This window comes from Cyprinodon variegatus, unplaced genomic scaffold (genome assembly GCF_000732505.1).
Source record: "Cyprinodon variegatus isolate N-32 unplaced genomic scaffold, C_variegatus-1.0 Scaffold268, whole genome shotgun sequence".
NCBI lineage: Eukaryota > Metazoa > Chordata > Actinopteri > Cyprinodontiformes > Cyprinodontidae > Cyprinodon > Cyprinodon variegatus.
In genome coordinates, this window is record NW_015150721.1 from 327,116 (window position 1) to 337,440 (window position 10,325).

At 38.2% G+C, this 10,325-nt stretch overlaps 1 protein-coding gene across 3 annotated transcripts in view; it reads left to right on the plus strand.

The window, feature by feature from the left end:
* sipa1 (signal-induced proliferation-associated 1) overlaps window positions 1–10,325 on the plus strand; it is a 66,658-nt gene that overhangs the window by 8,766 nt on the left and 47,567 nt on the right. The window contains exon 1 of one of the 3 annotated variants that reach the window (XM_015382866.1): window positions 2,142–2,252. The exons of the other annotated variants lie outside the window; for them this stretch is intronic. The gene's annotated coding sequence lies outside the window, so the exon portion shown is untranslated. Of the gene's footprint in view, window positions 1–2,141; window positions 2,253–10,325 lie in introns of those variants that run through there. 3 annotated transcript variants of the gene reach the window in all.

Here is a 10,325-nt window from a genome sequence, read left to right on the forward strand (position 1 = left end):
ATTTGAATGTCAGCAGACAGCAAGAAGCCTCCCAGATCTCCAGATGCATTTGAGATATCAAAAAAGTACTCCAGAGTTTTGTTCAGCATGGGGGTGAGTAGAAAATGAAGGCTAATCATGTTTTGGGTGTACTATTCCTTTAAGCTGACAGAGCGACCCACTTAGATCAGTAATGATACCAAAATTGTAAAAAAAATATAAATATTTGGCCGTTAAGATGAAAAAAAATATTTTCTTCTATTATTTAAGCTCTATCAAGAACTCCACAAGTAGAAAAGGGGTTTAATTATTTTTTTATTTTTTTTGTCTTTAAGGAACGTTTTGCTATCCAATTATAAATTGATTAATCATAAAAATAATCGACAGATTAATCTATTAGCAAACTAATTGTTAGTTGCAGCCCTAATGAAAATGCCCCTCGTAGATCACTCATTCACTCCATGAGAAAACTTTGATAGGCTTTTCTACCTCACACAATGGTATAAAAAGAATCTATCAACAATTTTAGCCTGAAATCAGAATTAAAAATAAAAAGTGGCCTATTGTGCGTGAATAAATTATAGTTTATGACTTTCCTTAAAGGAATAAATAGAGACACAGAAGTGTTCATAGCCCTTGATTTTTTTAAATAATTTTTTGAGTCACAACAAACTTTAATGTATTTTATCAGGATTTTAAAACACTGACACAAAGTAGTGCATGACAGTAAAGCTAAATTAACATAATACAGAAATCTGAATCCCTTCATCTTTTATTTTGACGTATTATGCTTTTATGTTCCCAACCCTTTTTGCTAGGTCGCTCTGATAAAATAAATTCTTGATCTCATTAGAAGTAACCATGTTAAATTTAAAAAACATATAGATAAAAACATTTATGGCATTCACACATGCCTCCCTGACCCAGCTGAAAAACAGAACATCTCCACAGCATGATGCACCCACCACCGTGTCTCAATATAGTGGTGGTTTCACAGAAATCTATTTATTCAGGTAGCTCTATGCATGTAGAACTCAAAGCTTTGCGTTATTCTGATCTAAGCAGAGCGCTTAGCTTACGTGCTTCCTGCTGTGGTCTGTGATGGGACAAAAAAACTGAAATGAAACAAACAATGGAAAACTTTTTGCAACTGTTCAGAACAGATGGACAGACCTAAATTAATGTGTCCTCATGAGACTAATTCATGTAAGAGTCTGCTGCTGATCATAAATCCCGGACTTAATGTGGCCCTTTGCGTTTCAGGAATATGTGCATGTGGTCTGTAATCCTAACGCCCGGCTCAGTGATGACACGCACTCGTTAAATCATTTTTGCAGTGCAGTGGCTCTCTCTCATTGTTCTCACTGCTATTACTGAAGGAGTGCACTGTAGGGCATCTAGAGTGACTGAAAGCAACCCAGGACCAAGCATTCATCAAAGCTTCACGTCACTCCATCATGATAACGTGGTTGATGAAGATAAAAAAAAAGCAGAAGGCATCCTGTTCTAATAGCAGTTTAAAAATAGCCCGACAGAGCCTTCTATTCTGGGAGCCATGTGCAAAATATGAAAGATCATCACTGCGTTTGTTTCACGCTGAAGAGCCCCTTTTGTTCTGTCACAGCCGTGGAGGAGGAACTTGCTCCCTCGACTTTTTAATTTGCACGTAAAAAAAGGCGCCTCTAATCAAGAAGTGAAAGCAGTTTCAGTCAGTACACCTTTTCTCGGACCAAGCGGTGACCACACTCAGGAAATTAAGAGCATAGATGTCATCTCGGTAACATAGAGGGGGGAAGGAGGGACTGCTGTGGGGTCTAGTGTTGGGTGTAGAGTTTTGTCTCACTTCCCCATTCTTAGTCATTTTTATGAACACAATACCGATAAGTTAGTTCCAGTTAAAGAAGACAATAAACATCCGACACATTGGCCATACGTGCAGAAACTATTGTTTTTTTTTGTTCTTTTCCAGCACACGCACACCTACCTCGGTATGACACAAGTTCAAAAAAACCACAGAAGCAAAAAACATGTTCCTTGTATGCATGTGTTCCATCACAGTGAAGCTGCAGAAAGTCAGCCATTGTCTGCATCATCAGTTACCAGATCTGAGCTTTTTTTTTATGTAGGTCAAAAGGTGCAGAGATGTTGATACAAATGACACAAGGCCGGCAGGGCTGGGAGAGGAAGGCTGCAGCAACAGCCTCCCTGCAGATATTTGTCAGTTAAACCAATCAAAATAGCTCATTTAAGGATTGTTTTTCCCCGTGATGCAGGTGAGTAACCGTTCTTTTGTTTAATGTCAAAATTAAGGTGCAGATTTTGCAAACGTGCTTTATTTCCAAAATCCTTTCTGTTGCTTTTTTTTTTTATATAACCTCATAGCTAGAATACCAAATCATGACTCTTCATTTAAAATGTTTTTGGTTGTACACAAAGCTGTCATCTCTTTTCCTGAAGGAATAACCTAGAGTGATGCCTGTGCCAGCAAAGCCAGCAGGGGACATCAGTCTGTTTCTCCAAATAATGAGAGCCATTTGAGCCCATTGAGCATATAATGGATGCAGATAGAAGCTTTGCAGGTTGTAAGTTAAATGGCAGCCATTAGCGTGCGACCCCTCCTAGCTGATACCTTAACTCATAATCAACGCTCATTTAAAGTAAGCAACAACAGCTCTTGGTTCAGCTTGGTGGTGAACAGAGTAGGTACGCTGAAATAAAGGAGATGTGTTGGCCGTGCAGCTGTGTTGCAAACGCTCAGCTGCGTTTCAGTGCACAACGGAGACTTTGAGGAAGCAGAGGATGTCAGCCTCTGTTCCTCTGAAAGCAGACAAGGTGGATTCAAAATGCTTCAGTGTATTAAGGCAATATTGATCAACCTCTTCCTGGTCTGCACAGGCGATGGTGGAGTAACAGTGAGGCGTTGAGCTCGACATAATAGATGCAGTCATGGAAGCTTGAGGGTCACAAACACCCACTAACACATGCTGTGAGTGGCTGCAGTAGGACAGCTGCTCTTCCTGTCTGTGGGGACAGGGCGCCACAGATACACGGTTTGAACTGGGCCGCCAAAAAAAAAACCTCCCTTCAACTAATCTAATGCCTTAATCATTCTTGCTGTTTAACTGAGCCCATGATCAACCTGCAAGGTGTTTTTTTTATTTTTTTTTAGATGCACGGGAAGTGGCAAGAAATAACTTGCCAGACAATAGCTTAAGTTTGGTAAGTTGTTTTTTTTTTAGCTTTGGACTTCTGAACAATATGTGCAGTAGCTCAAGAGAGAAGTAGCTCCGAAATAATGACTGACTTGTTCAAAGAGGAAGTTGCATTTTAATAAATACAACATTATACACGACAGGAAGCCTACTTTCTAACCTTTGCCGTTAGAGACTGACATCTTTTCCCCCTCTTTGTTGCAGAATAAGCTGAAGCTCAGAAAAGGCTGATTTGAATTAAGTTTGACTGGTACATTAACTTGGTTTGATCTTAATTTTCTTAATTTAATTAACCTGGTGGCTGTAATTTTAGGGAATGAGTTTATCCTCATCATTTTCCATGCAAAAGTAGATCTAAAAATAGGAATTTACAAAAATATCTGTATTTGCATTTGAGTAGATAATTGGCATTATCTTCCAATGGAACACTGTACTTGAACTATAACTTAAATGTTTTTCTCGTATTTTAAGTACAAAAATCATACTCTATTGGCAGATTATTTTAGTAACCCAGTCCAATCCAGTGCAAATATAAGATTTAAAGCAGTTTCCTTATTTTTAGCTCATATTTTGCAGTAATTCTGTTGATAAAGCTTGGGATCAGGGTTATGTGCAGTGTTGGCTGTCTGCTCCAGTGTTTTCCTTTAGGTAAAAAGTGAAGTTTTGTTTTAATTTATAATGATCCAGAATTTTATCCATATTATTTTTCTATTTCTCAATTGAACACCACTCTCTGCGCATTAAATTCCAATGAGACACTGAAGATGTTTGTTGTGTGCTGAAGTTGAGATGAATCCCTAAGCAGATCTCTGTCTGCAGACTGTCTGTTCCCAAGCCTAACTGTCTCTTTTCAAACCGACAAAAGAAGAAGTGAAATGGCACCAGGCTCAGCCTAAGTCACACGGCCGGCGACCTTTATATAGATAGGATTTACTGTAACACACAAGATCGTCTTAGACGTCAGACACAGACGTATATATAAATCATAACAAATCAGCTCCATCCAGCTCATGAATTATTAATCTCACAGTAACCCTCGCCTCTTTGGGCCAGCCGTATGAATAATTTATTAGTCAGAGGTCTTAATGTCAGGTAATACTTAAGAGTCAAACAGAAGTCAGAACCTCTGGATGTAACAATCACAGCAGAATATGTTGTTAGGAAAATAATACCCTTACCTGAAACAAGAGAGTTACACTAACACAATTCAAAGATGAATACTGTCTTTTTTTTTTCTTTTTTTTTTAACCTCCGCCAAGGAGGTTATGTTTTTAGGAGAGTTTGTGTTTGTCTGTCTGTGTACAGCATGGCTTGAAAAGTTATGGATGTATTTTAATGAAATTGTTATCAGAGGTGTCTCTCATGCCAAAGAAAAATCCAGTACATTTTGGTGATGATCCAGATTATAATCTGAATGCAGGATTTTTTTTATTTTTAATATTCTCTAACATTGTGAGATAGGGAGATTTGGTGAAGCAAGCAGTTCCCGATTAAACCAGAGAGTGGAGGCAGCGACTATTGAAAGCCTCAGCATCAGACTCAAAATGTCTTATTAGTTATCTTACTGAAGACAAAAACATGAGAAAAAGGAACGTTATTGGTTTGTTAACAGGATCAATACATTTATTTTACCAGAGGTGCGCCTCGTGCCAAGGAACAATACATTTCAGTTTGGTAATGATCCAGATCATGTGCAAGTCACTATTTGGGGCAACATTCGCTGCTTGGCAGAGGTCTGCCCTCTCTGAGTGCCTTTCTATTTTTAAACATGTTTTATTTGAGGAAAAATTAACTGCTGCTTTTTCAATCAGTTCAATAGTTGTCCTCAACCCTCATTCTCAGGGGCCACTCTCTGGCGTTTCAAGAGAATGCATCATAAGCAGACTTCCATAAATCTTCCTGAGGATGCAGTTCAATCAGTTGGAAGAGCTAATTAAAACATGGAATGCAGTGGACCCTGAGGACTAGGGCAGGGGATCACTTTTCATTCATTTATCCAAAACTATAGGTGGAGGTAACAGGCTCAGGGTTGACATCCATATATCCCAAACAACTTTCACCATCTCATTTTGTAGGCCAGAAACATTGCAAAGCCTGTATAGAACGCTTAAGGTCTAACCTTGGAACTCCTTCCTAAGAAACTGCATTGAATTGCATAACCTTGTTATGCAATTCAATGCAGCTGTAATTTAGGTGTTTAATTTAATGCGTTTTAGACTGTTATATTGTTTTTAGGACAACAATAAAGCCTGAGTCCAGCAAAAATCAGGATTAGTTAATGGCGCACATGTGAAACCTTTCTATTAATTTCTGCAATTTAAGGTTCATGAACATGAAAACCGTAAATGGGTTTAAAGACACAAGAACATCCTTGATGGAGTCCAGCCTGCTTTTGGAACAACCTTGAGTTTGTTCAAAGAATGCTGGCACAGCTTTTGCTTTGGACATGAGAGCAGAGAATAACCATAGAAGCAGTTCAGATGCTACAGTCTTCTGCAGCAACCCCTATAGACTACCTTAGATATACCACTGGCAGGTCAACATCCACAAGAGAAAAGACACCACAAATTTTATTTGAAGATTCTTCAAAGCCTGCTTTGGTTTTTATCACTTTGACAGCTATCTTCTTGTCAGACAGTTGGGCATCATTTCGCCAGAGATTGCGTGCTCGCAGAGATCAATAGCTCAAACTGACATTTTGCAAAACAGCTTGAATTAAAAAGAGAGAGATAAACTACTTTGCAAAAAGGAGAAGATTGCAGCACTTAGGAGGCTCTGGATTTGGCCCAGTTAGCTGTCCGCAGTGTGGTGGCGCTTAGAGGGGGGAGAGCGTTTTAGCAGGGAAGATGGAAGATGCCGTGAGAAAATGTTGGGCATTAGAGTGAACTCATTTTCTGAATCACATCCAGCCACATTAATACACATTTACTCCCCTAAAAGCATTTCATCTGCTGCAGTTCAGTGTCACAAATTTAGAAGCAGAGGAGGAACGCAACCTGATCTCAGATGTTGCAAGGGTTGTGAGCGATCAATAACTGAGCCCGGCATTAAGTTTCCCAAAAATCAATCATTGTTAAGAGTTGATTCAGAACTTGTGGTTAAGGCGGCTTTTAACTATAATGATAGACAGTGACACAAAAGATGCTGACCTCTTTAGATGACTTTTTAAAGTTTAAGTTACAATTCAAACAGATGTATTGGGGATATTACTACATGTTGGTGTTTTAAGCCCTTGCTAAATACAATATGTGCATGATATGTTTCTCAACTCAGCATGAGGTCAGTGGTATGGCTTCAACCTGATATGTCATAACCAAACTGTCATTAGCTAAACCTTTATTGAATAAAAAAAAGCAACATACATGCATGCCCATACTAGCGTTTTCATATTCATTCCTAATGTCTGAACACTGGGAGGGAGAAACCAAAGTTAAATTCCTTGATTGTGCACACAATCCTTGCAAAACAAAGCTCATCATTTCCCATCCGTTGGCTGAAAAGCAGAGCATAAACTTTTTTCCATGAGCCATCTTTCTTGTACCTTTCATCAAACCAAATGGTACCAATCAGCTGTAATTGGCAGTACAGTACGAGACATGCTGGAGGAAAACTGCTCTTTGCGCTCCGGTGCGGGCTCCCAATGTTGCGAAAGTGTTTGTGCAGAGAGGATGACGACATCCGTCCTTTTAGGGTTCAAAAGTCACCCATCACTTCCTGTTTCACAGGACGTAGACTTGCATGAGCAGGCACAGGAGAAGTCAAGCGGCCATGACTTCCCCAAAAACGGTGCATGTTTGACTCTGCTCTCCTGTGACATCCGCCTGTGTCCGTTTTACACCAGAGCCTCATTAACCTTGTCCAAAGCTTAATATGGAAGCAGGAACCACTGTCGTCAGTTCACAACGTTCAGAAATGGCCTTCAGTGTGAAAGAACAAAGGAGGGGTGTAATGGAAAGAGGCATAATCTAAGAAACAAGATGGATTTGAAATTGTGCAGATGGCTCCAATGCCCCTGGTTCACTAAAAACACACACTACAGTAATACGTCAAAATATTAATAACTTTTTAGATTTGGTCCAGTTACAAACACTTATTTTGTTGTTTTAGATAATAACAAAGATTTGAAAGCATAATATTTACTTGCAGTTACTCATCAACACCCCTTGACAAACTGCGGCATGTTTCTCCCAGCTTCTCAATGACCTTGATTAGATGTAGGACATAGACGAACAGACGATCAATACATGGACTTAATAATAAAGCATATGGGGTCAAGTTCTGAACATCATCTTTCAAGTTATACAATCTCAGTTGCAAGATTGAAAAATGTCCCCTTCATTTATTCAAAGGAAAGAAAAGCTAATGTTAACATAAATATGAAAAACTTCATTAGGACGTTAGCAGGGAGCAAAGCAAACACCCAGAAGGCTCCTGGGGATCCCTCTGATGCATGAATTATGACAGCCTTTTTTCTCAAGAGTTTTCATTCTTCGTAGGACATGAAAAAAATGTTTAACTAAACATTAGGTTGTTTCATGAAGTTACAGATATGTTCAAAGCAGTAGACTAAGGGCGCCTAAGAACTCAATATAAAATATTATGAATGTGTATAAAAAAAATAATGATCTTGTATCCTGTTGTAAAAATACAAACCATTGTTTCATTTTATGCTTTGAAAAATATTTTAACATAATTTGTTTACATTTTACACTACATAGGCACAATGTTTAGAACTAAATGAGAAAGCCAATGACACTCATAGCTGACTGAACTGACTGAAATTCCTCAGGATCTGCTGCTGCCTTGAATGTCCCATAAAGTTTATTTAGGAAGGGTCTTATATTCTGGAGAGCCTATCTGTGTTTGCTGGGTGGTAAACCAAGTTATACATAAAGTGCAGGTATCTCAGGGTTTGCTCATATCTGTTTACAGACATGGCATTACCAATTATTCCAGGCCATCCTAAATTGACCAGTACATTCTTGCCCTTGGATACCGAATGTACCCCATGATCAAGTTGATGCCTAAAAATATCTTCATTTCATCTCCCATCACTGCCAGATTTCCTTTCCCTTTCTGGAGAGCATACAAGTTGGTGTTTTGCACTATGTCATCAATGAGATGAGCTGGAAACAGATGTCTGAAACAGTCAAGAGGATATCTTCCTTCCACATTTAATTCACACTCCTAGAAAAGGAGGCAATTCTCCATCAAAGTCATTGTTTTGGATTTTCCAGATATATTTATGGGCTTCAGTATGGTCAGGTGCCCTGTGTCCATCATCCTCACCCACCTGATCATCACCTTCGTCTGTATCCTGGCCCTCATCACCCTCACTATCCTGTAGGCTGCCTTACTCTTCACAGTGTTTGAAGTCTACAATATAAATAATTGGTTTAGTCATTCGTAGTCAAGTAAAAAAAAAAACAATCCACTAGACTTTTTTTCCCCAAGTTTGAAGATATTTCACTTCCGATCCAGGAAGTATTTTTCAATTCAAAGTAGTCACCCAAACTACAGCTTATCTGCTCAAAGTACACACAAAATATATTAAAATGTAAATTTTAAATGAATAGCTTACATGCATAACATTAAAACACTGAATTATAAACAAAACCATGATAAGACACTGTAAAGGAAAAGATTTACGTTAATAAAAAAAAGTGATGGGTGATGCATGACGTCCACTTCACTGGACACATGGTTAATCGTAACTTTCTACATATTGGACAAAAAGATTTATATTTCAAATTGATAATATCCCTCCTTAGATGTTACTGTAAATCCTCATATTTTGATCAATCATATTTTGAACTTTGACAAGAATGTTGACATTTAATCAACGAAGATCTACACCATCATGAAACATAGTGACGAAGCACCAGCCTGTTGGAATGACCTGACGTAGTTACCGGCAGCCTCCCCTGTGGTATTCAAACCTTGATACCATTAACCCTATTAATGGCAATCAATAGGGTTGATGGTATGGATTTATTGTTTTAAATTCATCAAAATCTACATCCACTACAGAGCTTAGTGTATTGATGATGTGCTGATGATGAAAGATAAATACTGTGGATACAGATACAGATACTAAAATATAGCTATTGCTAGGAAGTTTGCTTTTATATCAAAAAGGAAATATACTCCAAGCCACATAATATAACTTTTATCTTCTTTTGATTGTGACTTTAGAATATTAGGTGCCCAATAAAAAAAGCATAAGCATAAAAAAAGAGAAGTTAAGGAAAACACTTGGAAAAACATAAGACAGCTATATGCTGAAGAAGTGCCTGGTATAGGGAGCATTGGTTCTAGTGCAATTTAAAGTTGTATTTAGGGAAAAACAGCATGATAAATCCTTTTGACAGTCTTTTTTAAGGATAACGTTTACATACCCTGAAAATTAGAAATTTACACTAGTAATTTCAATTAATAAAACTAAAAAATAAATAATAAATCCTCTCAGAATCCTCTGAGAGTTGCCATGGGGTCGGAGCGATACAGCCAGAGGTACCGGTAGTTGGATGAAATAACAGCTAAGGAGGCGACACTGCTGTGTGATTCATATAAGATGAAATTATTTGATCCAGGGAAAATCAGATACTTTCCTTTGATACGGTGACACATCAGGAGATGTGTGCAGGCTTCTGGGGAAAAAAAAACCCATTTCAATTAGTAGGTCTAGGTTTTTCAAAGAAGGTAATGAATCCTAAGATAGATATTTGGCGATATTTTTAAAAATCCTTGTGCTAAAACATTACCATACTATTCAGTGAAACAGGATTTAGTAGTAGAAGTAGTTTGCCAATACCTGATTGCAATAAAGATCCATAAATGGAAAGGAATGACTTTCAAGATTAAAAGATTATCCATCTGTTTGATATGTTGCAAAACGTATTTCATTGTCAAGGCAGGGCAGTGCTTTATGCCATTAGATAAGAGTTGTTAGTGTCTCAGTTAGCTCTGTAATGGACTGGGTGACCTATCCGGGGTGGGCCACAACTTCCCACAACCCCCCCATCCCCCAAAAAGGATTAAGCAGATAAAGGTAATGGATGATAGATATATGATCAATATTTTTTTTGGTGGAAAGGGGAAGTATAATATGATGATGAGAACCCTGGTTAAACC